This window comes from Calonectris borealis, chromosome 3 (genome assembly GCF_964195595.1).
Source record: "Calonectris borealis chromosome 3, bCalBor7.hap1.2, whole genome shotgun sequence".
In the NCBI taxonomy this organism is placed as follows: Eukaryota; Metazoa; Chordata; class Aves; order Procellariiformes; family Procellariidae; genus Calonectris; species Calonectris borealis.
In genome coordinates this window covers 24120817-24146464 of record NC_134314.1, presented here as the reverse complement: position 1 = coordinate 24146464, position 25648 = coordinate 24120817, and positions in this window count along the sequence as shown.

Sequence of the window (25648 nt, the reverse complement as noted above, 5' to 3'; positions counted from 1 at the left end):
TAATTTGTTGAAATAAACCTAATTCATAAATCAGTTACACAAACTCCCACCCCACCCTGTTATTTATTACCTATGAAAAATGTGCACTACTCAGTATCAGAATTATTGGTCTTTTAAATTTTATTTCTACTGCACTCTCACAACTCTGTCCTCCAAAACCTGCCAGTCATTCAGAGAACAAACTAGCTATTCATACATTTGGTCTAACAGAGTAAGTAATATTCTTACATTTGGTCTAACAGAGTGTCTATTAATTATCTTAATCTAGGTCTATCGATCTTTTCCAAGAGCAAAAGAATAAGGTAGTGAAGTCTGTTTGCTTATAAAGGGTCTTGTTGTCATTGTGTTTCTTAATATACGTGTTCCCATAAATTTATGTTTGAGTCAAGAAAAACTAGGCTAGGAGATTTTCAGGGATCTTTGTTTCTGCATATATTTTTTTTTTCCCCTGAAATATGATCCAAATCCAAAGAAAGGTCTGCACAGAGAATTATTTTTTTTTTACAAAGTAACACACTTAAATACTGTTTTCATTTCAGAAATACAGATATTCTAAGGTCTGACCACCAAGGTCCCTGAAGTTAATATTGAAATGTCGAACATCAAAATTAATCAAATACCTTCAGAAGGGTTTTTATAAATATATTTACTTTGGTCATAGGTTTTCACTGGACATTTTTAACTGGACAGAAAAAAGATTTAAACTCTTCAGCTGATGCATTAAGTTTATTGTTGACTGATAAGTGTCATGACCCAATTATAATGTATCTAGTCATGTATGGAAAATTCATCTTAGTTTAGATAAGCGTGACTGCTTTCATTGCTTCTCTTTCAGACCTTGCAGAAAAGAACGTGCCATCTAATTATCATTAAAAGTGCAATTGCCATGTTATACCATTTTTAACCCTTTTGGGCCAAAAAGAATGAAACTTACCCCAGGTAGCTTCCAACAAAATGATATGCGTAACTATCCGACAGATAACTGGAGGCAGTCCATGAAATTTGAACTCGACCTGGTAAGTTAAAAAAGTTGTAACTGTAAAACCAAAGCAAATTTGAACATGCAGTGGAATCTTGAGCACCCAAAATTTAATTGTGGCAATTCTCTCTAATACATACATGTTTAAAAAAAAAAAAAAAAAAAAAATCAAACACATAGAGTTGTGCAGACTGTCACCAAAGCCCTATAAAGGATGAATGAAGAATAGGGAGAATAGTATTTGAATAGGGATACGGAGAAATAGTAGGAGGGAAATGAAGGTATTAGAACTACACACCTTGTAAATGTTCACTTTAAAATCAGTTGTAGTAGGATCAGTTATAATTATTAGAATATATTCAGCACTTTTAGGTGGTGTGTTACATCTCCTCCTAGCAGTGACATCACACACCATGGATGGTGCCTTAAAAGTGTCTATTTCCCTCTTCTAACTACCAAAGAAGTGCAGGATGACTTCCTTAAATTAACATATATACCATGTAGATACACAAAATTAGATGACGTTAAACTTACTTTTAGGGTCTTTAGTGCCTTCAACACTTCCAGTGTGCTTTAATTGGAGAATATATAGCATTATTACACTACATTAAAACAGTGAATAAATTTTAAGTTCGTTGCTTATATTAAGAATTTCCTTTCTACTAATCCGACAATTTATTTAGATCCATTTAGTAGATATTTATTTAATAAATATGTAAAGTTAAAATAGACCTGCATTGCCTTCCTACCTAATACTAAATATTATTAAGAATTTAAGCACCACTGTTAAGCTACCATTCCTATCCAATTGTTATTGTGAGAAGTTATTTAAACATCACTGTATTTTTTTACTTCATAAGGTGGTTATATCTATAGTTTTTCACATCAATTAGTGTCTTTGGGGAGAATTTGTGTTCAGGTAGATACTCCTCTTCTTTGCCAATGGCCATTCATGATCTAGTGCAAAGCATAGAGATGTTTCGAGGAGCAGACTGGGATTCTGGGTTTGTCAGTCACAAATAGGTCAGACTAAAGATCCTTCTGGTCCTATGGTTTCATTCTTCACTCCAGAACATCTCAGTTTCAAAAGGTATGGTAAAATGTCCTGTGCTGCTGCACACATCCCATGCATTTCTATTTTGTGGTGCTTTAAATTACATTAGGCTGTGGCAAAACTCAGGTGAATGCTCAAAATAATAGACACTTATGCAAAAAAAAAAAAAAAAAAGGCAAGTGGGAGCCTCTGCTTGTAACTCATTAGCTCTCTGCCTTCAAAAGAAGGCTAGGTGTAATACACCATGAGTCCCAATGGATGCCTAAAAGTTCTTGAACTCGTGCTGTACCATTCATAGATAGAAAAAAGCAGCTCGGTTAACCAGACTGGCTTCTCACCTGGAGGTTTTCTGTTGATTTTAGTGAAACATAGTCATTTACTTTGGGAGAAATTACTTTCTTCACAGTGCTGAAAACATAAAATTCAAGCCAAGCACCGTCTAAAATATGTTGTTGTGGTTTAACCCCAGCCAGCCACTGAGCACCACGCAGCCACTCACTCACCCCCTCTCCGGGTGGGATGGGGGAGAGAATCAGAAGGATAAAAGTGAGAAAACTCATGATTGAGATAAAAACAATTTAATAGGGAAAGCAAAAGCTGTGCAAGCAAGCAAAGCAAACCAAGGAATTCATTCACTACTTCCCATCGGCAGGCAGGTGTTCAGCCACCTCCAGGAAAGCAGGGCTCCATCATGCGTAACGGTTACTTGGGAAGACAACCGCCATCACTCCGAACGCCCCCCCCTCCTTCTTCTTCGCCCAGCCTTATATGCTGAGCATGACGTCATATGGTATGGAATAGCCCATTATAGAATCATAGAATCATTAAGGTTGGAAAAGACCTCGAAGATCATCGAGTCCAGCCGTCAACCCAACACAACCATAGCCACTACACCATGTCCCTAAGGGCCTCATCTACACGTCCTTTAAATACTTCTAGGGATGGTGACTCAACCACGTCCCTGAGCAGCCTGTTCCAAGGCCTGACCACTCTTTCAGTAAAGAAATGTCTCCTAATGTCCAGTCTAAACCTCCCTTGGCGCAACTTGAGACCATCTCCTCTCGCCCTATCGCTAGTTACTTGGCAGAAGAGACCAACACCCACCTTGCTACAACCTCCTTTCAGGTAGTTGTAGAGCGCGATGAGGTCTCCCCTCAGCCTCCTCTTCTCCAGACTAAACAGTCCCAGCTCCCTTAGCCGCTCCTCATAAGGCTTGTGCTCCAGACCCTTCACCAGCTTCGTTGCCCTCCTCTGGACACACTCCAGCACCTCCATGTCTTTCTTGTAGTGAGGGGCCCAAAACTGAACACAGGATTCCAGGTGCAGCCTCACCAGTGCCGAGTACAGGGGCACGATCACCTCCTTACTCCTGCTGGCTGCACTATTTCTGATACAGGCCAGGATGTCGTTGGCCTTCTTGGCCACCTGGGCACACTGCCGGCTCATGTTCAGCCGGCTGTCAACCAGCACCCGCAGGTCCTTTTCCTCCGGGCAGCTTTCCAGCCACTCTTCCCCAAGCCTGTAGCATTGTTATAACTCAATCACTTAGCTTTGTTGAACCTCATACAGTTGGCCTCGGCCCATCGATCCAGCCTGTCCAGATCCCTCTGCAGAGCCTTCCTACCCTCGAGCAGATCAACACTCCCACCCAGCTTGGTGTCGTCTGCAAACTTACTGAGGGACCACTCGATCCCCTCATCCAGATCATTAATAAAGATATTGAACAGGACCTGTTCCAGTACTGAGCCCTGGGGTACACCTTCGTGATCGGCCTCCAACTGGATTTAACTCCATTCATCACAACTGTCTGGGCCCGGCCGTCCAGCCAGTTTTTTACCCAGCGAAGAGTGTACCTGTCTAAGCTGTGAGTCGCCAGTTTCTCTACAGAATGCTGTGGGAGACAGTGTCAAAGGCTTTACTGAAGTCCAGGTAGACCACATCTACAGCCTTTCCCTCATCCACTAGGCGGGTCACCTGGTCATAGAAGGAGATCAGGTTGGTCAAGCAGGACCTGCCTTCCATGAACCTGTGCTGGCTGGGCCTGATCCCCTGGTTGTCCCGGACATGGCTTGTGAGCACCCTCAAAACGAACTGCTCCATAACTATCCCCGGCACTGAGGTCAGGCTGACCGGCCTGTAGTTCCCTGGATCCTCCTTCTGGCCCTTCTTGTAGATGGTCAGCTGGACCAGCCGTCCTGGCCGCACTCCCTCCCAGCCCCCCGCGCACCTGGTAGGGCACGGGAAGATGAAAAGTCCTTGACTAGCATAAACATTTCTTAGCAACAACTAAAACATCAGTGTGTTATCAACACTATTCTCATACAACATCCAAAACACAGTACTATATCAGTTAATAGGAAGAAAATCAACTCCATTCCAGCCGAAACCAGGACATATGTGGAATGGATCTCACCTTGTAAATTTTTAATTTGTAAGTCTTTTTTGCCTATTGCTATCATTGAGGCAGAGATTTTGCCTTTTGCTGAACAATGGTTCTGGAATGAAAGTAGAAAGTACTCATGAATTTAATATGGAGTCCAGGAAGAAAAAATTATTTTCTTTTTCCAGGAAAGGAAATTCCAGTTTTATCATCCCAGGGTTTTAAACCATTGATCCTTCCTGACGGTCTACATAACCCATGCATTCCTCTCTCACTGGTAAGATGTCCCTTCTTTCTCCATAGTAGAGGAACTAAGTAGGCAGACTTCCGCTAATAAAAGGCATACGCTAATTAGAAATTACAGCCAACCAGATAAATTACATTACTGTGAAGTGTCAGTTAAGGAAAATAAAATCCATGCTCCTTCCACCAGCTAGTTTTTGGAAAGCAAAACATAGATCAGATCTTAAAAAGTCAATTCAAAGCTCATCACAATCTTTGTTCCAAGTGTAAGGTCATATATTTTACCTTTCTTTCAGTAATCACAAGCAAATAGGAGAGCAGACATTTTTTGTTTTATTCTCATATCACTTTAATGTTTTAGGGGGGACAGAAGATCAGAAAAGTTTGCATGTTAAATTCTCCTCTGATCAGCTGAAGTGTTTTCAGAGGTGTTTACATCCCAAAGTGAAGGAGCCTGGATAGAACAGCTCACCTACCACTCCCACAGTGAGGCAACATGCAGCACGCAGCAATAGCACAAAGTGCAGCCTTTCCTCTGGAATATCAAGCACCCTCCTTAACTAGTTCTCTGGTAAGACAACCACATCTTCAAATTTAATTTTATAAGTATTTGAAGATTTCAGACTTGCTTTTTAACCCAAGTGTATTGAACAAATGTCATTGAGTATTTAAGTTTTCCCAAGTAAGGTTTGTTCTGCTGATCTTATAATCTCTTATAATCTTATAACCTCTTGCAGCTTTTTTACAAATCATACTGTTTGACAGCTTAGACTACTCTTAGGAGGGTTTTTTTTTGGTGGGCTTTCATTCCCTTTGAGTTCTGTGTTGCAGATCAGTAAAGATTTGTTTTTAAAGCTAAGGTGACAAAGCAATTGTTGACAATATCAGATTTTTTGAGAGAATACAAATTAATAATTTGTTGCTCTGGAGTCAGTGTTTGTTTCCCTAGTAATGGAAGTCTAGTAGTTAGAAAGGCCAAGAAAGCTAATGGTATCCTAGGCTGCATTAGGCAAAGCATTGCCAGCAGGTTGAAGAAGGTGATCCTTCCCCTTTGTTCAGGACTGGTGAGGCAGCATCTGGAGTGTTGGATGCAGTTCTGGGCTCCTCAGTACAAGAGAGACATGGGCATAATGGAGAGAGTCCAGCAAAGGGCCACAAAGATGATGAAGGCACTGGAGCATCTCTCCTATGAGGAAAGCTTGAGAGAGCTGGAACTGCTCAGCCTGGAAAAGAGAAGGTCTTGGGGACCTTATCAATCACTTCAAATAGTTAAGGTCTGCAGAAAGATGGAGTCAGGCTCTTTTCAGTGGTGCCCAGTGACAGGACCAGAGGCAATGGGCACACACAGAAATACTGGAGGTTCTGTCTGAACATCAGCAAACACTTTTTTCCTGCCGCCTAAGCACTGGCACAGCTTGCTCATCTGCCCATTTTGAATATCTCATTTCTTAGTGTCGTGGTTTAACCTGGCAGGCAGCCAAATACCACACAGCCGCTTGTTCACTCCCCCCCCCACAGTGGAACGGGGAGAGAATCGGAAAGGTAAGAGTGAGAAAAACTCGTGGGTTGAGATAAAGACAGTTTAATAGAACAGAAAAGGGATAATAATAATAATAATAATAATAATGATAGAATATACAAAATGAGTGATGCACAATGCAATTGCTCACCAGCCGCGCTGACTGATAACCAGGTAGCTACTTCCTGGAACACGCCTACCATTTTATATACTGAGCATGATGTCACATGGTATGGAATACCCCGTTGGCCAGCTGAGCTAGCTGTCCTGGCTATGCTCCCTCCCAATGCTTGTGTTTTTTGTTTTTTGTTTTGTTTTGTTTTTGTTGTTGTTGTTTTTCTTTAAGTTGAATGTCCTTGACTAGCAGGGCACTTAGCAACAACTGAAAACATCAGTGTGTTATCAACATTCTTCTCATACTAAATCCAGAACACAGAACTAGGAAGAAATTTAATCCTATCCCAGCTGAAACCAGGACAGTATCCACCCCTGATTCTATACCATTTACGTCATGCTTAGGTTTCACAGTTTCTAATACATTCCAATTAATCACCACCACCTTTCTTGTCTTTATATATATATTTATATATATACACAGATATCATTCCCTTAGTCTATGGGCCATCCCTCTAAAATATTCATTGAGTTCATTTAGTCCACGACTTTGGGCTCCATCTGTCATAACAGTCTTTCAGGGCAGAAGAGATGATGTGTGGTGTTGGATTGTGGCCAGTTCTGATTCCATTACTGCTACACTCGTCCGGTTCTATCATCGTTGCACTTGACTTAGTTTCATCGGAGTTCATTCTTCATTAATCTGGGCAATTTTTACTGCTGTACCATTGATAGCAACCATAGAAATAATGATATACAATATCATAGACCAATTAACATCATACAATTCTGTTCATTGGCTATTTTCATCCAAAATCAAATCCCCTTGAGGTACACACTGGACCTCCCCATCCTTTTGCATTACCCACCAAGTGCACCCACATCCTTGAGCAAAAGCAATCCCATGAATGGGTTTTCCCTTGCCAGAGGCGGGAGTAACCCAGACTGTCTTCCCCAGCATATTTCTTATGTGCACAACAGGGACTTTATCTCCATCTACAGTACATAAGAGTTTTGACTGGGCAGGGCCAGCTCGATTAACAGACCCCCTAGTGTTGACTAACCAGGTGGCTTTTGCTAAATGTGTATCCCAATGCTTGAATGTCCCACCACCCATTGCCCTTAGTGTTGTCTTTAGCAGTCCATTGTATCGTTCAATTTTCCCAGAGGCTGGTGCATGGTAGGGGATGTGATAGACCCACTCAATGCCGTGCTCTTTGGCCCAGGTGTCTATGAGGTTGTTTCGGAAATGAGTCCCGTTGTCTGACTCAATTCTTTCTGGTGTGTCATGTCACCATAAGACTTGCTTTTCAAGGCCCAGGATGGTGTTCCGGGCAGTGGCATGGGGCACAGGATATGTTTCCAGCCATCCAGTGGTTGCTTCCACCATGGTGAGCACATAGCGTTTGTCATGGCGGGTTTGTGGGAGTGTGATATAATCAATCTGCCAAGCCTCCCCATATTTATATTTCAACCATCGTCCTCAATACCAGAGAGGTTTTATTCGCTTGGCTTGCTTGATTGAAGCGCATGTTTCATATTCATGGATAACTTGTGCAGTAGCATCCATGGTTAAGTCCACCCCTCGATCACGAGCCCATCTATATGTTGCATCTCTTCCTTGATGTTCCCCTTCTCTTCACTTCGGCCTCCAATACAGTTAACTCTCAGGATCCCCCTGTCACTCCAGAAATACAAATGGGTTCTGCCCCTTTATAGCTTGATGGCATCAGGGTACACTGTGCACCGGTGTCTACGAGAGCCTTATACTCCTGTGGGTCTGATATGCCAGGCCATCGAATCCACACAGTCCAGTAAACCCGGTTGTCCCTTTCCTCCACCTGGCTGGAGGCAGGGCCCCTCTAGTTCTGGTCATAGTATCCGTTCCTCACTTCTTGCAAACACGAGTCCAGAATTTATTCATTACAATCCAAAGTAAGATCAGCCTTTCTACTTTCCTGGGACCTGTTCACTGGAAACTGGACCGTCACGAGACAGGTTTTTCCTGAAAAGTGGAGCAGCATTTTTCCTGAGAGAACCCCCTTGTGTGATTGCTTTTCCCTTGCAACTCACGTACACGTGCCTCTAGGGTCAAGGTAGGTTTTCCATCCCACTGCCTCACGTCCTCTCCGTGGTCATGCAGGTAAAACCACAGGGTGCCCCGTGGTGTGTACTTTCTATATCCTCTCTCTTGAGGAGAAAAACGCTGACTCCTAATGGCTGAGATACTGGTCCATGCAGGTGGAGAATAGGACACATCTTCTTTGAATTGCTGGAACTCCCAGGATAGCTTCTCCACAGCAGAGACAACGGAGGATGTCCCGATCCAATATCAGGGGAGGTTTCGATATGATCCCAAGAGCGAGATTAAGACACAAACAAAGTCAAATGCCGTATACCCAAAACAGCAACTTTTAATATCAAAAGTAGAAAATTAGTAGCGATAGGATAGAATACAATAAAAAGACAGAAGTCAAGCAAGCATTCAGGATAGAGTTGCAAAAATAGTCACCACCGTGGATCCACGGCGTGCCGGGGGTCCAAGTCTCTCAGTGTTCCAGTGGTGGGCAGTCATTCCAGGGTCCGCGGTATTTTAGCGGGGGTGGCAATCGCGCCGGGGTCCTCTTGGCAGTCCCTTTTATTCTCATTCGAGGGCTGCAGTTTCCATGCCAATGACACGTCTCCGCATTCCTGAGTCTTGACCGTCCAAGCATGTGCCAGTCAGAGATCTTTCATACCTTGCAGCCGTTCTTAGCAGCCAAAGGAATCCTCGTCCAGATCTACAATTCAGTCTTTCACACCTTGCCAGCCGGAGATCTCTGTGGCCTTGCAGCCATTCTTATAATATTCAGCACTCAAAGGAACCCTCGCCCAGGTCTTTCACACCTTGCAGCTGATCTTATCATATTCAGTAGCCAAAGGAATCTTCACCCAGATAAGCAGTCTTTGAGACAAAAGTTCTACAATTCAGTCTTTCACAGAAGAGGAGACAGTTTCTTTGAAATCCCAGAGTCTGCTAACCACGTCATCCACAGTTGGTGCTTCTTCCTCTTCCCAGGACAGTACTGCCAACGAACTGGCATACGATGCTAGTGCACTCCGTACCAACTTCCGCCACATGGGTTGCATGCACTGGACTTCATCTGGATCTTTGGGCGTTTGGTCGTTGGGTCTAGGTGGCTCTGCTTGAGCAGGGGCATTGGACCACATGACTATCAGAGGTCCTTTCCAACTCTAACCATTCTGTGATTCTGTGATTTTTTTTTTTTATTAAAAGCCTAGATTATTTTCCAAAAATTTTCATATCTTCTGAAGTACACTATCATTCTTAGAGATTTTAGTTGGCCTCTGGCTGTGATAGTCAACATCATGTAGCTGGTGTAAAGCAAATGAAATATCTCTAGTTTCAATAAAGAGATACAGATATTTTAATTCCACCAGGTAAGCCTGTTGAGATAGTTGTCTAGAGACAATTAAGATGATGTTTGATAGAAGGCAAAAATAGCTTTTTTAAAAATGTCTTTTATTTTGATTTGATTATATTATGATTCCTCATAAGGCAAGATGGGCATGTCTTTTCACTGATCATACTGTATCTGAGTAAACTGAATGCAGTAGACATTTAATTCCATGTAGGGGACAATCCCGGTATACAAACCAGCCTCACAGTGTTCCTAGATTTCCTGTGAGTACCACAAGACTAACAGTGTGCCTCCATTCAGCAGCATGAGCTGTGTTAAAGTGTATAAATGGCCTTAATGGAGAAGTGTCTTCCAAATTCTCCTACAGCAAGATACTGTGGACAGTGACTGATGAAAGCATGGCAAATTTCAATGAATGTAAGATCAGAAAGGAATACTTAATGTTCTAAATTGACCTTGTGCTTCACAGGGATCATGAGGTTTATATACACTCTATCAAATACACATACTGGGCAAAACAAAGCTTTTCATTTGCTGGCATACATAAATGAAGTCAGAAGCAAGGAAAAACAGATAACAAAACATACTGGAGGAGAAAATCTCTTCAATCACAAAAAGCAGATTAGGTGAAGTATGTTAGATGATCGCAGGCAGAGCAGATAAATCCTTTCACTTGCTGCAGAACAGGGTAGAAATCCACAAAAGCTCTAAATATACCAGCTAGGCCTCCTCTCAACCTTGTCATTTATGAGTAAATGGAGCTCCCAGGTTGAATATGGGAGGGATTCAGATCACAGAGAAAAACACAAATATAGATGTCTACGTGTTTGCTGTGTTTAAATTCCAATTATAGTCAAAAAAGATCAAGGTACTGGATCTTCTTGCCTATGCATAGACTCTTAATCCCAGGTAACGCGGTCAGCCTGTGTACAGCTGCAGATCTCCTGTAGATCTGGTGCTGTATCTGCCAGCCACGTGCTATCTTAGCTACTTTGGAGCATCACAGACATGCCTGTGTTTAGACAATTGCATTAAGTCTTTTACTCTCATACGACATCTTTGTTTGCATATCTCACATTTCTCCAGATCTGGAATAATTTTTTGTCCTTTTCTGAAATACAGTAATTGCAGCAATTCCACCTCTTGTATGTCTTGAGAAAAATTCCAAAATTTGAGAAGACATTGAAGTAGTCTTATCAAAATTGTGCCCAAATCCTCAAATTATCTCACATCACGGTCATTACTACCTCTAGCAGTAGTAGAGGATGAAGTAATAAGATTCAGTTCAAACAGCTGACTCAAGGAAATAAAGATTTTGTTTTCTTGGTTGGTACAGATGTTGATATGAGAAAACACCCCTAACATTATATTTTGAATACTCTTTACCAAATTGCAGTATTACATTTAAGCAGCTGGTGTAAGAAAATACTTGCCATCTTTCTATATGCAGAGATTTATACTTATGCATTCCTTCAGTGCAATGTGGGTGTAGATGTCAACTAAGATATGAATTACAGATCACTGATTAATGATTTTAAAAGACTTCTTAAGTTAGTGCATACTGATGACTTGATTATATTTGCTAATGTACCTCTTCATGTTCTCTCTGGAAAGCTCCTGGATTTTGTCACGTTGTGAACTTTGAGTTTATTCTAAACCTTGGATATTATGACCTACAGTAATGTTGTTATTGCAGCTGAAATAAGTGAACATGATCATTTGTCTTTCTTTGTGGCAGTTTAGAACTAAGACACATATTTACATGTCTCATACTGCAGTTTTATAGGCAAGGTGATTCATGAAACTATCTGCACATTTTTTACACAAAACTGCTGTAAAATTAGTAGAAAAATAGTTTGGAGACCATATCACTGTTAATGGAAAGATGTAAGAAGGCAACACAGGAATGACTTTTGGATTCTTTATTATTCATTAAATACTTAAAGTTATAAGGAACTTCAAATAGTTCCCAGCCAAAAAGGACAACAAATAAGTTAAAGACTGAGTTACAATTCTAACTACAAGGTACAAGAACAATCATCTATAACAATGCAGGAAGAAGAACAAGATAGACTGAAGAAAATGCTTGTGGTGGGTGCTATGTATCAGAAGACGCTTGAATCAGCAATGTTATGCTGCTGCACAGAATGCAAATGCCATTGTAAGATGTGTAAGTGTTGTCCTGATTTTGGCTGGGATACTAAACCAGGACAGAGTGCAACCTAAAGATAATCTTCAGCAGTGATAAAACTTCCACTGAGATACTGTGTCACATTTTGGGAAATATATTACAGTTTGTGCATGTCTAAGATGTAAACCAATTTTAAAAAGTCCAGACGAGAGCAACACACATGATCACAGTTCTAGAAAATTTGATTTTTGAGGAAAGACTGACTAGAGTCACTTTAAATACTCTAACAAACTAGAAACTAATGGGACTCTCTGCTAGCTTTCAAATACATGAAACATAGTTTCAAGAAAGAATAAAATGAACTGTTCTCCTTTCCATCGTGGGCTTGAGAAGAAATATTGGGTTGCCATTGAAGCAAAGCAAATTAAATTCTTTGTTAGGGCATACCACAATAGTCTTCAAGATTAAGAGGAAAAGAGTATTTTGCTGCTTCAAAGAGGAAGGGTGTAACCTTTTCTCTGTAACAACACTGAAAAAGACAAGGCGGGGGGGACAAAATAGGTAGAAAATGTTAGGGAAATGAACCAGTGGATAATCTAGAGACTTGTGGCTTCTTTTCTCCCATATATCTTAAATAATGGAATGACAGAAATACATAGCATCAAATGCAGGTTTAATAGCCAGTCATCTTAGGCAGGTTATGAGAAAAAAACACATTGTGCACTTTATGTAGACTGAAGAAACACACCTTATGTGCAAAGCCAAGGATTTATAGCTAGTGTAATTAAAGTCTTAAAAATCCAATCAAATAATTATTTTTAGTCCTGTTACAAAGTTATAGTCCAAATTATCCAATTGTCACAGCTCATTCCCAATAACGATACAGTTAAAATTGATGTACAGTTTTCTCTTTTCTCTGGAGTTATGCTCACCTTTCTTATATTCTTCTGGTTTCAAAGATTGATGAAGAGAGATAGGGGGTTACAGTGAGTTATTAACATCCCAAGTTATTTGCCAAAGGATTTTAATGTTGATGTTGCCTGAAAATGTGGGAAATGTTATGTGGAAAATGCAGACATTTGCAACTTGTATTAAAGTGTGCACTATTCTCAGATTCATAGAATAAATATGAATTAATGCATTCTATATACTAATGCTTCAAACTGGTAAATAGTTTATTTGAATTAGAGGAGGCAGATGGCTGAAAAATCTTCTTTGCCTTGTTTGTTGTAGGAAAGCAAGTACTAACAATACAACTCGTATACTTGCAGAGTGAGGGAGTATTTGCAAGATATCCAAATACAGCATTCAGTGAAAAAAAGTTGATGAAAATGATCAGCGAGAAATCAGTATGTAAGGTTTTTGTTAGTTCAAGATTTTAATTTCTTGAGCATGTGAAAAAATGAATCACTTTTTAAAGCACTCAACAGTTACAAAGAAGATTTTGAAAACTTCTGGAAATTTCTGTAATGTACAGGGAAATAATTTCTACTGGAATTCATAGGAAACAGAAACTCATCCAGAATTTCTTAACATTTTCTCAAACTCATTGCAAAAATTACAAATGCTCACTAGTGTTCCAAAAGTTGTAAAATTATTGAACAATCAGATAGTGGTAGATCATAGGGAAACACAAAAAAATGAATAAAGAAATCATGGTTTCAAATAGGCAAACACCTTTGGTACTTCATGAATTTATGAAGTATTTTTATTCCTTCTCTGAATCCTTTCAGAGAAGAAAGAGGATTCTCTGAGGTCGGAGAATGGGGAGAATGTTAGTAATTATGATCTCATATACTGTGAGTGCAAATGATCCCAATGTTAGCACTGAAATCATTAATATGGACATTCTTTTTTTAGCAACAGCTCATTTACTGCAGCTAGAATCGTCCCTGGTATATATTTAAGGATAAAGTGATGTGAAATGTTTCTTTGCAGAAAGCGTTGACTACAAAATGTGTGAAACTGGAAAAAGATATTATTATGAGAGTCTGATGTATACAAAACTGAGGACAGGGTTTCAGGTGAAAAAATCAAAGGAAAATCTATTTATGGTCAATGTTTTTTTAGTCTAAAATGAAAAATACAAAGTAGATAAACCATACAAAAGTTGAAAAAGACAAATATTGCCCTTTCATCACATGTTAATCAGATTTGTCTTTTCTACACAGATGAGATTCTTCAGGTATAATCTGCAGAGTTGAAATTACTAACTAAATATGAGTCTGACAACAGTTTCAAAAATACTTTTTTGACCTTCAGAATACTGATCCACAGAAGAAATGTACTTGTCCTTTTTCCTTTGATTCCTGGCGCTTTCTGTGGAAAGATAATTGCTAGAAGATGCTATCAGTAATTTATAGTAATTGATAATGTTTATATACATGGAATATCATTTTCAATCAGTTAGATTGAAATTCTCCATGATGAGTTAAGAGATGGAAAAATTATATCCCTTTTAGTTATTTGTAAAAGAGAAAGGATTTAGTAGTTCTATAGGATTTTATTTTCTCTCAGACCAATTTTTAAAGTCCCCTCTGCAAATAAAATCTGAACTAGGCTGAATGTATTTTATCACACATAATAGAGCCTGTATCTGGTTTTGTACAGGGGTCACACTTGCCATGGAGGCAGTGGGGTCCGTTCCCACTAGTCATCTATAACCCTCTGACCATGAGAGTCCCCCTTCCCCACCAGGCTAAGCATAGACAGTGCACGTGCTGGCACCGAACACAGTGCCATGACACACTAGGATGGGAAGCACACTATGCCCGCACAGCAACCACCTCCATCTCTTTTAGAGCCACCACTGCATTGAATGAATTAGGGAGCAGCTGGAATAACCTACATGTTCCACCCATTCGCGTAATGGAATATAGATAATGAGGCAGCACAGAGACATATTATCTTCTTCACAGGCATAAATCCTATAGGATTTATTAAGGTATTTTGTCACAAAGCCTACATCACAGTAGCCTCTTTTTCTTGTTTAGTTTCCTGCTACTTAATACCACATAGCAGAGAATGTTTTAAAACTTCAGTTATATCACTAAGCTTTCCTGGTAGGTATGCTTGAGATCAAGGTGATTTTATAAACTCATACCAAGAGTTATCATGCATATCATTGGCAAGATAAATGCCTGTTTATTTGTGGTAAAACAGAACAGAGGTAAGACTATAACTTACCTATAATGCAATCATGTTGTTGCTCAGAGGAAGTCTCTATTTTTCCCCCTGCAATTACTCCTTCTGAAGAAATGTTAATATAAAATATAAAAATAGGGGTTTGAACATTTAAGATAAACAAATGAAAGAAGGTGTTAGTATATTTTCAGTTCTAAATTGAAGTGAAAGAACAGGCATTTCTAATCCTTTAGCTGCAATTTCATCAAAATGAGCTCTTCTATCTAACATAATTTTCTCTTCCATTCTCCTCCTTCATACTTTCATCTTTATCCTTCTCCATTGCTTCATGTCTCCATTTTCTCTCCCATCATGTTCTTATATCCCTTCTCTTCCTCATATCTGAGTTCTGGATTTTTAAGTAATCCTGACTTACTTTCAGATATGAGAGGATTATTAAACTAAATTAAAAAACAAGAAAGTCTACTTTTTCTACAGAATTGGGACTAGGGCCCTTTGTTAAACTACCTCTGGAGAATACAAAAGAAAGACAAAAATAAAAACCCCAAAACCAAATTGATACGGAGGAATGCAACACTGAAACCAATGCATACAGGACTAAAATTCAGAGGTTAGGAAAGGGAGGAAGGACTTGGATTCCTTTTCTAACTCCCACCTCTTTCCCCATCTTAAAGTAAAAACGAACAAGACAATTGCTCACATTGTCCAGAAGATTTATGAAGACACATGCTGGGGAGAGTTTCAGATGTGTTTCCCACTGTCATAGAAAATTTTTTTTTCATGATTCTTTCCTTGGTAATTCACGTTGGCTGTGTGTAATGTTGGCTACTGTGCTGGCCTCTATACTCTCTATATAGGACAGTAAAGTTAGATGTCCAGCCTCAGTACAGGAATTCTGGGAATTATGCATCAAAATGTGAGACAGAGCATTAATGAGTCTACAGATCCTTTTGTGGACACAGACTTTGGTGAAATATCACAGCTTTTGAACATAATGTTTCAAAATGCTTCAGGTACAAGCTGAAGGTCTTACCTATGTAAGATAGAAGAGATTTTGAGACTCAGACCGCTGCTTGTTAGCCGGGTGAAACCAAGTTGTTTGTGAATGTTAAAGCAGCAAGTGATAGAAAAGTTGGGTAAGCTAGAATTCAGGCAGCATTTAATGGACATTTACTGGTGTATTTAATTCTGAAAATCCACCGTTGCTATTTTAACTCTATTTTTACTATAGACAGCAGTATAAAAGAAGATACCTATTTTTCAGAACTAAGCCTTGCTGAATTATTGCCTAAACTATGTACAGTGAAGTTCAGCCTTATTTAAATTTTTTATATGTACTTTACTGCGAAGGGACTAGTTTCTTGCAGCAACTCCACAGCCTATCTTGTGTAATTTATAAGTTAAAAAAAAAAAAGGCTGATTAAAAATAAGTTCCCTGTATACAAATGTAATACTCTGTTGTAGATCTTAAAAATACAGATTCTCGATAATATGAGTTACTGAGTCTAACTTGGCAAGCAGTGAATTTGATTTCTAAGAACATCTATCAAAGGTGGGATCATTAACTAAGTTAATATACCCTTTGACAATTAATGGATAATGCCCTTGTCCCATTAAGACAGAACTTTAGATTAGATTTAGTGCACACATGTCACAAATGCCAGAATATGTACTTGTCTTAGGGTTCCCGAAGTTTGAGTGAGGGGGAAAAGAATTAGTTATTATTTTTAAATACATCTAAAACTAATAGTCTATTCTTTTTTTTTCAAATTAATTTTTCTTTGATTTTGTTTAAACTTGCACAATAAAATCGTAATCAAATCCCAGCTAATACTGTTTCAAGTGCAAATAATTTTTCATTTTCAACTCACCTATGTTTAAAAAATAATTTTGCCTGGTAGAATAATTTGAAAAAAAAATTGTGCTTATTCTAGTAGCTGTATCAGTTGAGTCTATAGAAACAGAATGTTTATAAATAGTCTGTTTAACAAGAAATCTGTATAGATTTTCATGGCCTTTTATTTTTTTTTTCTTTCTTAACATTTAATGTGAATATTTCCTAATCTTTCGCTAAATTCATCACTTCTCCACTTAATGAAATGTATTTAGAGGATTCCCAATATATTTCTACTGTGTCCTGTTTGTCTAAGCCATCTTGTCTTCCAAACTATCTCTATTGACAGTGGGAGCTAGTGTTCTTTTGAAAAAATATTGCAGAAATACGAAGAGCCCAGTTAGAGGGAAGGGTCAATCTAATAGGTTCTTAGAAAGAAAAGCAGTGTCTTATAACTGCTGCAGGTGCTTCAGTTCAGCAGTTTCTTAGAGGATGTTCTAAAGTAGCCTTTTAGAAAATGTTCCTAATTTGTTCTGTCTTGGGCTTTGACAAAGTTAACATTTGTTCTTCTCCTTTCTATCCATCTTTTTTCCTCTTTGTATATGTGTTTCTTTCTTGTATGCTTTGTTTTTGTTTTTTTTTTTCTTTTTTTCCTTTTGCGTATACAACTTAAGAAAACTTAACAAATGTGCTCTACTATGTCCTTAAAAGTAATGACCTTCTTTCCTTTTGGGACGTGAGCTTAAAAATATAACCTTTTATTGAGAACAAAGGTTATTTTTGGTTTTTTTTTTCAGGATCAAAATATGCTCCCATCTCTGTGGAATGTGCATTTTTTGAAATGGTTCTAAAAATACCTGAAAGGACATAATATTTTTGTTCTTGGCCTGTCTTATCCACTGTGAAGAACAGAACAGTACAGGGAAACACAGGAGAGATCTATAATCAAATTGCTCTCACTGAACAAAAAATCAAGATATTTCAAGGAGAAAGCTTCTGCAGAAGCAACTTTCATGTGGGTGTTGGAGTGTGAAGAGAGTCATTGAGGGAACTAGACTTCTAACAGAGCAGCTAAGGAGTTCAGATCTCAAGGTGATACTGTAATGTGCAAAAGCCCACACTGAAAATCATACCTGCAGGATTCTGGTAAATTGCTAAGTATTACTGACTACAAGATGGAGTTGAGTGTGCAGGTGTAGGATTTAGAATGCAGTATATGTGGTTTACAGATCTTTTTTCATCTCTGATCTATTATGCTTGAGGGATGGTTGAAAGAGCTGGTGTTCTAGTAGCCTCCAAGTCCCTCCCTTCCAGACATACTCAAGTTTAATCGGCTACTTCCCATAAACACAGGACTACTGAGATAAGGAGTATGCCACCTGCCCTTATTTGGTGGGAGTGCAAATTTTTCAATCTTACTAGGTTTGTGGAATTGTGGAAAGCTGAGCTATAGGAGCTATAGGCTATGCCAGTACCAAAAAACCTCTGGTGGGAAAATAACAGGATATGGAATTTCCTGCATTTTCCTTTTCTTCAGGTGGTTGGAAAATAGGCAGATCAAAAATATGTTGGGTGGGGAAGAATCATTTTGTCCTTTTAGCATGCAAGGAAGATTAAATTGTTGGGGTTTTTTTTCCTCGTTCAGTAACAACGGAATGTGGGATTGCTTTTTATTAAAGGAAGAGGTCCTCAACACTGTATCAAATGTATTCAGTGTATTAGATCTTTTTCTTTAAAAGACTGCTAGTTTTAAGAATAAACTTGAGAAAAAAAACTTTTAAAACCTTTAATTTATCCTTTTGAATGTATTCAAGTAATTACCTGAAAAGAAAACCAGTACTGCTATATTTCCTGGTCACCTATCATTTAGCTATATATAAAATGAAGTAATTTTTTCTGGTGCCTAAGAAAAGAGGTACAAGCAGGGGTATGGTATACTTGTTCAAACCAGACCTTTCATATTTACTTTTGTCCTGGTTTCATCTGGGATAGAGTTAATTTTCTTCCTAGTGGTTGGTATAGCGCTGTGTTTTGGATTTAGTATGAGAATAATGTTGATAACACACTGATGGTTTAGTTGTTATTGAGTAGCGCTTTTTAGTCAAGGACTTTTCAGCTTCCGATGCTCTGCTAGTTGCACAAGAAGCTGGAAGGGAGCATAGCCAGGACAGCTGACCCCAACTGACCAAAGGGATATTCCACACCATATGACATCATGCTCAGCATAGAAAGCTGGGGGAAGAAGAAGGAAGGGGGGAACATTTGGAGTGATGGCATTTGTCTTCCCAAGTAACCGTTAAGCGTGATGGAGCCCTTTCTGGAGATGGCTGAACACCTACCTGCTGATGGGAAGTAGCGACTGACTTCCTTGTTTTGTTTTGCTTGCGTGCATGGCTTTTTCTTTACTTATTAAACTGTCTTTATCTCAACCCACGAGTTTTCTCACTTTTAGTCTTCCGATTCTCTCCCCCATCCCACCACAGGTGCAGTGAGTGAGCGGCTGTGTGGTGCTTAGTTGCTGGCTGGGGTTAAACCACAACACTTTGCACATCAGTCTTCGATGATATATGCAAAGTAAGAATTATCAAAGTGTCATGGGATGTAATACAGTTGGGGTGCCCAAATGAACAGTGACTTTTTGACTTGATGGATTTTTAGAACATGTTGGGTTCTATCACATCATAGCACATTACAATTGCTGCTTAGCTGGTATCACAACAAGCAAATTTATATTTCACTCTGTGGTGTGCTATGAGATTACCCGATGAGATCTCAGAAAAGTTTAACACTTGCTAGGATTTATAACCTCTCTTACTGAGTGACATTTCATTTCAGCAGGTGATTTCTCCTAATATATCTTCTTGAAATATGTTTGTGAAATTAAAGACATACTGATGTTTAATTAATGGTATTTGTAGGGCAACAAATATTGTTAACCTTAACTATAAGCATGGTAAATAACTTTTCTCTCTTACAAATGTATCTGTGTCAAATGCTTTATCTGCAAATTGCCATCTTCCTACAACTCCTCTTTGTCTAATCTTAATGATTTTTCTGCCATCTGTATCTCTACTAAGGCAGCCTAGGATCCTAGCTCTCTGGGAAAGTCATAGAATGAGTCTCCCTAGAACATATTTCTGGGCACATGAAGGAGAGGAAATTGATCAGGAAGAGTCACCATGTATTTACTAAGGGTAAATCATACCTGGTCAACTTGATTGCCTTCTGTGATAACGTGACCTTGGCTGGCTGCCAGACCCAGCTGCTGCTCTCTCATTGCCCCCTCCTTAGCAAGATGGAGGGGGAAAATAAGATGGAAAAGCTCATGGGCTGAGATAAAGATAGGGCAATCACTTACCAGTTACTGTCATGGGCAGAACAGACTAAGCTTGGGGAAGATTAATTTAATTTACTGCCAATTAATAACAGAGTAGGATAGAGAGAAAAAAAAGACAAACCTAAAAATACCTTCTCCATATCCCCACCTTCTCCCCAAGCTCAACTTCATTCCTTCACTCTTTTACCTCCTCCTGTCCTGATCAGTGCAGGAGGATGGGAAATGGGGGTTGCAGTCAGTTCATAACACTTCATCTCTGCTGCTCCTTCCTCCTCACACTGCTCCTTCCTCCAGCATAGGGTCCCTCCCATGGGAGACAGTCCTTCATGAACTGCTCCAGCATGGATCCTTCCTAGAGGCTGCAGTTCTTCAAGAACTGTTCCAGCGTGAATCCTTCCCATGGAGTACACTCCACCAGAAACAGGCCACAGTTCATGTCAGAAAACTTGCTCCTGTGTGGGCTTCTCTGCACAGGACACAGTTCCTGCCAGCAGCCTAGTTGTGCATGGGCTCTCGACGGGCTGCAACTTCCTTCAGGGTGTATCCACCTGCTGCAGCATGAGGTCCTCCATGAGCTGCAGTATGGATATCTGCTCCGCTGTGGTTGTCCATGGGTTGCAGAGGGACAACGTGCATCACCATGGTCCTCTCCATGGGCTGCAGGGGAATCTCTGCTCCAGGCAGGCCAGTCTCTTCACAGCAGTGGATGGGAAGACAAGAGGCATAACTGAAACAGGAGATGTTCAGACTTACTAGAAGGAAATTTTTCTTCATCTTGAAGACAGTCAAGCATTGGAACAGGTTGTCTAGTGAGGTCATTTAGTCTCTGGGCTTAGATGTTGTTAAGACTCACTTGGATGAAGCCCTGAGCAATCTGGTCTGATTTCATTACTAATACTGTTCAAATAGGCGTTTGGACTGTAGACCTCCTGAGGTCCCTTCAAGCCTGAATTATTCTATGATTCTGTGGTAGATATGGTGATTCTGTGACAGGTATAGACCTACCTATCTCTTTATATAACTAACATATATGTCTATGTTAGATTTAAATATATATATATGTAGATAAGTATGCAGGTAGATAGATACCTGCCATATATATGATACATGGTCCCCTGTATATATGATAGATGAAACTATCTATCTGGGATATATCTTGTGTCTGTTTAGCTGCATACCTATATTTTTTAATTGTACACTAGTGAAGGTTTGTAGAGATCTACTGGTATTAGGACAGGGAAAAAGCTTACAGAGCAAGACATATTGAATATTTTCCTTCCTTTCCCTAAAATGCTACTGCATAATCTAGTACACGTGCATCTCTGAATTTTCTCTCTTGCACAAGATGTGCTGAGATTCCCACAATCAGTCCAAAAGGGATGGTTAATTTTATTGTATACCTCTGCCTTTGACCTATGAGTTAGTGGTTTAACAAATAAGCTGCAAGCTGCTTAGCTATTATTGTAAACTAACTCTTCCAAACCATTTATCAGTTCTGCTATTGCTCCTTCAGTCCTTTCCAGTGAGCCATTAGTCTGGCACTAGAAAAAGACAGACAGAAAATCAGCAATGTGCATTCTACTGTTGTTAAGTAACGTTACAGAGAGATGTGTAGCTAGAAATAGCCTAGCACATGCTATCCTTGGTCTTTCATTCTGTGCCACTGTAGAAGAAATTATCTTCATTCCACCATTCTTTCAGAAATAACACTTTTTTCCATATATGCTCATCACACTCCCTTCATAGAGGAACTGATGAGAGTGGAGAAGAGTTGCAGTTTTTTCTCTTCCTGTTTTCATATCTACACATCTCTTGAAAGACAGTGGGAGATTTTTTTTCTTGGTAGCCCAGAGAAACAACCATCATTGACGGTGGGTTAAGTATCAGTGTAGTTCAGATTGATGTATCAGTGCCTTTCAATATATAAAGAGGGGTTATAAGAAAGTCAGAAAAATACTTTTTACTAAGGCCTGTAGTGACAGGACAAGGGGCAATGATTTTAAACTGAAAAAGGTTTAGATTGGACATAAGGAAGAAATGTTATGAGGGTGGTGAGACACCGGAAGAGGTTGCCGAGAGAAGCTGCATGGGGCAGCCTGATCTAGTGAAAGTTGTCCCTGCCCTTGGCAGGAGGATTGGACTAGGTGATTCATCTTCAAAGGTCCCTTCCAGCCCAAACCATTCTGTTTCTATGATTCTATGATTCTATGATTCTATGACTGTTGCACCATCAGAACCCTCTAGAAAATAGGATTTTAAATGTCAATGTTTTCTGATGCGGGTTCCATGAATATGCAGAAAAAAAAATGAATTTTTGCTTGTAATGTGTAACTAGAGTTCTCAGATACTGCACTGTTCATTTTCTATGTACCTTTTAAAAATATATCTATCATTGAAGCAGGTTTTTTACCTAGTAGATACATATTTCTGAGGGCAGAGAAGTGTTGGCCACATTTCCATCTCAGTTTCATTATGTTTGCTGTTTACAATTACTTTACAAACCTTTCACCCTCTTTCTCTGTCCTCCTTAGTTTTAGTACCCTGTGCAAATTTATTTAATGTTCATTGTCATTCCACTAATGTGCTTATCCTGCTTTCCAGATAATTAAGATAACAAATAAACTTGGAGCAAAGAATGGCCTTGATATTACTAGATACTTATGGACATTCAACAGTTCTTAATGCAGACTCAGCAGTCTTAAACACATTCTGGTTGCTTCAGATGTGTCTTCAAACACGAAGGACTGAAGAATGCTGTATATTGGAAGTGATGTTTGAACATTCTCTGTGTTCTTTGTCTGCTGTTTGTTAGAAATTTTAAAAGGAAACATGTCTGAGAATGATCTCATAGTAGTATTTGAAACCCTGGTGCCACTGAAGTCACTGCTAAGTCTTTCCCATGTACAGCTAAGAGATCAATAGAAAGACACTTTCACAAAACCACCTTTGTAATATTTGGGAGATGTAACTTCTATGTTTCTATCTTACAAACCAATGCCCCAGTGAAAAAGAGGATATGGAATGTATTTATCTGTGTAAAGCTTTGAGAAATGCCACACTATTATCTGTATGAAATTTTAGAGTTATAACACACCTTAACAATCTAACAGATAGGTTTCTTTGAAGCTTATTGCCGGTTTAATTTAAGCTGTCAGATTTATTAAAATTCAAGTTGCTAGATATACTTTTCTCATTGAAAACCTAAACACCATGTCATTAAGTTGTCTCTTATGCCTTGCAACTGAAGCTAAAGCATAAATATCTTAATTTGTCTGATTAAGATTTGCATTGACAATGAAACATTAGATGTCTGTAATGAGCTATGGCTCAATCCAAAGACCTCTGAAGTCAGTTGGATTCTTTCTGTTGACTTCATTGACATTGGATTAGACTTTCTGTGTACTTATACTGTTCTCTTAAAATAGAGATCTAGTATATAAGGGCCCTGACAGACAGACAAATATATTTAAATAAATCAGTATGTGAGAATATAAGCCATTACATTTCAAGATAATTTGGTAAGATTGCATCATTTCATAGAACAAGTCTAATGTTTCAGAGGATGAGGGAAGAAATTATGCACTAAAAGAGCAGAAAGCAATTTGTGAGGAGTATTAAATACTCCTGCTACGTACTTCATGCTGTTTTCTTTCTGAAAACTAATATCTTATTAAAAAATAAAAGCTATATTAATACCAAGTGGGGAAAAACGTCATTGTTCAAAAAGCCATAGCAAATTCAAAGACAAATGTAGTTACTAATGACAATATTGTCCAGGAGTACCTGAAATGGTATCTAGACATAAACCATTTACAGGATCTGTCCCAGGTTTCAAATTATTTGTTACTCACCATCAAGTGAGATCTATCAGAAGTCAGAAGCTTTGAAAATTACACCAAACTTTAGGAAAGAAACTTGGGATATTATTTAGAAAACGTTTCTCCTTTTCCAGGACAGTAATTTAAGTCCTCGTGTCATGGCATTGTTTAAAAAAAAAAAAAAACAATTAAAAAAAAATCTTTTTTTAAATTTGTAAATTTCTATTCATCTTAATGAAATCAGAAGGCAAATTTCTAGCAAAATAGGGAAAAATATCTAATTATAGATTGTATATTTCAAAGAAGATGATGCCTATGTAAAATGTCAGAGATAGGAAGGACAGCAAAACTAGGTAAGAAGCCTGGATTAGGGACCAAAGAAAGAAAATGGAAGGAGGTGGGAAGTGAGCTGAGATATTCTTGGCTACAAGACAGGCACTGGATTACAGGAAGAATACATGCATATTCAGTCAGACTCTGCATGAAGAAAAGAAAATATTAATATTTCAGGCACAATCTCCTGTTGTCTACTTAGACCAAGACCAGAAAGATGCAACATTATTGCCTGGTAATTAATTAAGTTTACTTATTATGTGAAAGGATTTGGGATTTTGATTTTCTATGCTTCTATTCCTTTTATCATTTGCTTTTTGCCCACGTGTGTGACTAACATATGGTTATACACGACTTTGTGAAACATATTTCATGTCTTTACCAAAAGTTCTAAATATTTTTTTTCCACTATTTTTTAAGTGGAAGCAATGTTTTCAGCCCATTGGAGAAGAAATGGCTGAGTTTAATTTGTTAGCTTAAGAATCTGTGTTCAATTCTCCATTAAAACCCAATACCTTAGATGATTTTCATCAAATCACTTAATTTTTCTGTGTTTCATCCCCACTTGCAATTGAAGTATAATAGCATTTCCTATTTCTTATCCTTTTCTGATAATTTTGACTGCACTATCTCTCTTTACTGGACAGGCCTAATACTGTTGAGCATTTATCTAATTTATGGATTCTTGGTACTTTTCATTGTGGTTAATTCCTGAGAGTAGAAACTGATGATTGCAAACTGGGGTGAGGTGAGAAAATCTTAGATGATGAATCAGGCCTAGTTAATACAAAAAATATTGCACCTTCCACAGCATCATTAATTAAAATGGTCTGCTATTCATACTGCTGATACTAAAGCATAATGGAGGCTTTTCTCCTGCAAGGTTATATTTCTGATCAGAAAGACCCACACATTCCCTCATCACGAGAAACCGTTGCTGCTAATTTGCAGATAAGTGTTCCAAAGTGAGAGCTGCTAAGTAGCACAGAGGCATGTGAGCTTTTAAGGTGTTCTTCACATGGTTTCATAAGCAATCATAGTTTTTTTCACACTGTGCTTTGCTGCATAGGAGTAGTGGTAAATTAATTGTTTATCTCAATAAACTAAATGCATACCTATTTGAAAAAAGCGTATCTTGTTGAACGTGATCTCTGTATATTCATACATGCAGTATCGCAACATTTTGTCACCGGTTAGCTTAAATTGGAGAAAGGTAAAAAGGTACATCCTGGAGAATCTCCTCAGCTGACAGATGAACCTTTTCTGTACATCCACATCTATCATAGTTCAGCTGCTTTTATACCTTTAATTGTTTTTTGTAACTTCAGTTAGTGTCGTGG